This window comes from Carassius gibelio, chromosome A1, assembly GCF_023724105.1.
Source record: "Carassius gibelio isolate Cgi1373 ecotype wild population from Czech Republic chromosome A1, carGib1.2-hapl.c, whole genome shotgun sequence".
In the NCBI taxonomy this organism is placed as follows: Eukaryota; Metazoa; Chordata; class Actinopteri; order Cypriniformes; family Cyprinidae; genus Carassius; species Carassius gibelio.
In genome coordinates, this window is record NC_068371.1 from 14,126,063 (window position 1) to 14,131,683 (window position 5,621).

The following is a 5,621-nucleotide window of genomic DNA, read 5'->3' on the forward strand; positions in this document are numbered from 1 at the left end:
TTTGTATTTTATAGCAAAATCATGAATTGTCCTATTAGAGTTATTACCGCTTTCAATCAAATAACAGTCAAATCAAATAACAATTTATTTAGTTTTTGTCTTTTACTGTTGAAATTATGATATTTTATTTTACAGTTTACTTACCTAACTGCAGTTTTCTGAGGTGTGACATTACCTCACCAATAAGGTTATTTACTGCTGTGACAAAATTCTATTTTGCTATTTTTCCTCATGTTTCTTTTTGTTAGCACCTTGTTATGCAACTAATACCTTTTTTAAATGAGGAAATTAACTGTAGTTTAACAGATTTTTGCATAAACTGTAGTTCAGAATAGCACTGCTATCTATGTTTTTACACTAAAGTCCCAGCTTTCTATTAGCTGCTGGGATAAGAAGCAGAGTTAAATTGAGGCCTTTTCATGCCATTAAATATAAAAGTCAGTGTATCTTTGCACCAGCTCACTGTCTGGCATACGTGAATGAATATCATTTCATTACAAATCCAATAGTGCAAGATTTCAATGAATGTTCTTTTAACTCCTGTCTCGTTTGCATGGATAAAATAGAAGTTGACTAAGGGCGTTTAATTCTAAAATAAGCCTGCGCTAATCTTTTTTTCTTTTTTTCAGAGAGGTGATGGAGGAAGAGTATTAGATATCCCAGCAAAGTCATTCATCAAATGAAAAAGTGCATATTGCTTTCCTCTCTAATGCACACAAAGCATGAGCGCCCTAAAATACCTTCAATTTTTCTCCTCTTTTTCATCTCTCCTTTCGCAAAGAGCTCAGATGCTGGGAAGGACGCAATGAAAGATGCTCCGTACTGTAACTCCTAACCTCTGTCATTTGTCTTGGCCATCTGAACCCTGATCTTCCGTCTTGTGTTTTTCCTGTTTCGCCTTGACAGTGCCATTAGATACAGGGCCAAGCGTTGGGGAAGTCCTGGGATGAGACATACATTTTCATCAGCCTTACTTCAAGATCCGAGCTGCTGTACGTCAGAGGCCTCCTGTTCTTGAAACCGTTTTCATCAAAGTACAGATGGGTTTGTCCATATGTTGTATAAATCTTGTATGATTGTGTTATTTCCTGATCTGTCTAATAACTCTGATTTCCGCTGTCTCTCAAGCATATGTTCGCACAGACATGTTTAATTGTTCAAAAATCAACAGTTTCTCTACGTTTGTTTTAAGAGGTTGACTAAACTGCTGTTCCTTGCATTATACAATTGTCGGATTAATTATATTATGGGCTCTTGAACTAAAGAAACAACTCTTTGAAAAGATCTGATTCAGCTTAGATGAAAAGATCATGTGTAATGCTTAACAGCAGGTGAACTTCTACAACTCTGACAAAGAGAAAGATACTGCATGTGCCCTTTGGGATGACATTTCAGCATTTTGAATTATAAATCACTAATATATGCTGTTCTAAAAATGTTGAGTACAGCTTGGGGAAAAAAAATGTCCACCTATTTAAATGTAAAAACTTAAGTTCAGTTGCCTTACATTTGATTAATCAAATGGCTGTACTTAAATTGTATTAAATACAGGACAAACTGATGCCTTAAATATGGGACGATTCCGTATTATACAGAATGGTTGGCAACCCTATATAAAATGCAAAAGAGAATTGACTAGGGGGCCCCCTAAGCCCCTTTCACACTGCCATTTTGGCAAATACACGGGTAAAGTCTTCCGGCAATTGTTCCCAGGTCGCTAGATTTTGCACTTTCACACTGCCAGTGATGACCCGGGATATGTGCGTGCTTTCACACACAACCCGTAAAGATCCCGTAACGACACGTGACATCAGGGCGTGACGTGTAATGTACAAGTCTAAAACATTAGGCGCGTTATACTTTCACTGAAGCAAGCAAACAATCTCGGCGTCAGCATGGAAAGTGAGGAACTAACTGATCTCTGCTTCATTACAGTTTGCACATATTTTTTCATCGCAAACGTTGATCTTCCTTCAAAACAGCCGGTAAAAGAGTCACGCGATAACACATCACATCAACAAGGCATTAGATCCGGCTTTTGTTCACACAGCGCTCGTCCCGGGATTAAATCCGGCAATGTTACTCGGTTCCTGACTCGGGTTGAATGCCGGAATCAATCCCGGGATGTGTTTGCTTTCACACAGGAGGCGACCCGGCAATGTTCCGGCAATTTGCCGGGTCCGACGTGCAGTGTGAAAGGGGCTCTAGTGTTCTGGGCTCTGGGCTGCAACACATGTTGCCATTTAGGATAACACGGTCTTGGCTGTTAGTCATGGCCAATCTATTTCAACTATTAAATTATTTTTATATTCTGACATAAAGTTTATTATGGCTTTCACCAAAGCTCATATTGTACAATTAGACAAGCACAAAGGATGGGGAAAAAAAATCACCTATCATTAAGTGATTTCATGCATTTAATAATGTTTCAGTGCAGTTGACCAATGACCTTGATAGCTGTTAACTTAAAAAAAGATTTCTAGTGGCAAACTGAAATAAATAAATAATGCTTTTTATACCATCTGTGAAGCTGTGAACTTTATAGAATTGTTAAAAGAAGGTCCGCAGCCATAATTGTCTTGTAATTTTAGAGGACTGTATGTCCTGATAACAGTTTATTAAATTAATTATTTAAAAAGTCATCTCATTAAAAAAATTCCTCAAAGATTTTTTTCCCCCATTTTCTCCCTTATCATATTACTCTTTGTGGGTAGGCATCTCAGCCTTAATTCAACTGAGTGGGAGCAATTAAATGTGCTTCTGGATGATAACATTTGGGAGGCAAAATTCCCTCAAGCTCCGTGCAAACGCGGCACCTTGAAGAAACCCAATCCACAACGACTCCACCGACAATCCTTTAAATAAAGAACAGGGAACTGAACTGTCATTCTCTCATGCCGGTGTGCACCTATTCAGGCTAATTTAATTTAGATTTGCTTCAGTTGAATAGGACGACAGCCGGTGCTCAGTTGGAGAACTTTCCCAGGTCTGTACTAAAACCTTCACGCTGTGCATGTGTGACAGTGATTGAAGTGTTGTGAAATGCAGGTGAAGAACGATTCATTATCTTGTCTCTTTAAATACTTAAGGTTTATCAGAACTATTTGTAGTTTGGTTTGGAGGGACTTTGACCGAATCCCTTCAACAATCTGATGGACAACGGGCCATTAAGACCGCGTTTGATGATTTGTGTTGGGCATGAACGCACACAGCTGCAGTGACTCAAGAGCTTTTGTAGCAATCATATGTTTTGCAAATCATCAACACAAAAGATGCTTCTAAAGGCATTTCACTTTGTAAAAACGTTGTGTCCTTCAGTTCTGGCATGCTTGATTTATTTCCAATCTTGGAATTTGTTCTGTAGAAGTCATCCTGACAGTAATAGAGTGGCATTTGGTTGAAGTTCAGGGGCCAGAAGAGTACTGGTTCAAACTTGCCAATGGATGCAAGCACTGTATTTTCATGCATTAGAAAATATGGCTAAGATGAATTTTAGGTTACTTTTAATATGCTAATCTAATATGAAGTGACAGCCGTGGGCTTTGCTGTGGTTAATTATAAAAAATTGATGTAGAGATGTAATGTTTATTTATGCTTCATATGGCGAGAAAACTGATGGTTTAATGAGTTATTAATAATAAGTTGTTGTTAGTCCAGTAAGTCTATTTTAACAGTATATTTGTTGTGTGTGTGAGGGGAGGGGAGGGGGGAGGGGGTTAGAGAGAGAGAGAGAGACTGTTACAGTATACTTACTACAGACACATGAATAACTAATTAAAGCATCTGATATATATATATATATATATATATATATATATATATATATATATATATATATATATATATATATATATATATGTATCATGGACAAAAATATTGGCCCCTTTGGTAAATATGATCATGAAACTAAACACTCAAGATGGGTTTGGTGAACACAGAGAAAAAATCACCTCATGTGTACAATACTGCTGTATTTTTTTTATGTTGTGGGCCTATATTTCTGCTGGAGATCCTGCACATCTTGTTTAGATACATGGCATCATGGATTCTATCAAATACCAACAGATAAAAAAATCAGTAAGTGACTGACTCTGTTAGAAATCTTAGAATTAAATACCCTGTGCTGTGATTGGGTAAATACTTTATGAAGTACATAGTGCATTAGTTCCCTCCCGCTTTTATTCGAATTGTTGGTTGTGAAAATATTTTTCCCATTCAATTTATCCCCATTAGGATTTTTAGAAATTCTTTCCATGAGCATTACCATGAGTTGTCATACATTTGCTGGCGTTCAATTCTCGATATTAAACGTGATCAAGACATTTCACTTAGGCACAATGTTACAAGAAACACAGTTCAGTTTAGCTCTCCTGAGTATTGAGTATTCAGAATGCCTGTGCTCGCGACATCAACATTCAATCAGTTATGTAAATGGGGAAATGAGTAGTCAGATTCAGTATTAAGTTGCAGCAGGTGAAATGTTTTTATTTATACATGACATCACTGCTGATGGGAGGGGCCCCATTTCGTTCTTTGCAGGGGCCTCTCAGATGTGTAGTATGCCACTGATCCTCAGCATCATTATAATCACTGCCAAAAGTGGCTCTGGCCCAAGCTGTAATATACTGTAAGTCTTCATGTTTCAGTTGAAACTGACCCTTCGCAAAGACCTGCCCCCCAAGCCATCACAAACACCATGTTCTCACACAGTGAAAAATACATTGCAGAGCAGAGAAGAAACTGACAACAAGCCGACAGACCAGTCGGAGCAGGTTATTTTTGGTGTGAAACACAGTCACAGCTTTCAAATTTTGTCATTTTGTAAAAAATTCTAACAATAAATACAATTTTTGGTTGCCCTTTAATGTGTTGTGACAGATCACTGTTGTGTTTCCATTCAAGCGGCTCATTAACCGATCGTCTCTTCCTCTTTACTAGCAAGAAATAAACATGAAGCTATCTTGCTTCAGCTGTGGAAAGACATCAATCCACACCATTTTTAAGTCCAAGTCCACCAACGGCAATCTGTTCTCCTGTCTGTTTTTCAGACAAAAATGGCAGATTCTGCGTTATGATTGGTCAGATCACCTGTCAGTCAAACTCCCTGCAGAGGGTCAATTACATCTACACAAAGAATAAAACTGTGCATTTCAAGGCACTTCAGTGGATCTTTAAAGGTTTATCAGTTACAAATCAGTTTGTCAGAAAGTAAATGGAGTTTTTACTTCTGGATTCTTACTTTTTCAGCTTCTGAGGCTAAGCGTGTTGATGATAACATTATTTAGACCTCCCTCTGCATAAAAGTTTGCAGTGCCACCTTTAATACTAATATGTCCCCTTCACTGTGACACAACTGTCATATACGTATATGCATTAGCACCTGTAGAATTCCTTCCATGCATCAAGCACTAGCAAAGCCATTCATTATTTCCAGCTAAGAAACTCTCTCTCTCCTTCACAGACCGATAGCAATTTCCTCAAGCATGCACACAGCCATGTACCGTATGTAACAGAGCCCAGAAAGCTCATTGCATTCCATAATCTCCTTTTAAGTTGTCTGCTAGTTTAATCATTTATCTACTCAGTGATGGTCTGAGCCATTTATTCCCCCTGACTTCCGT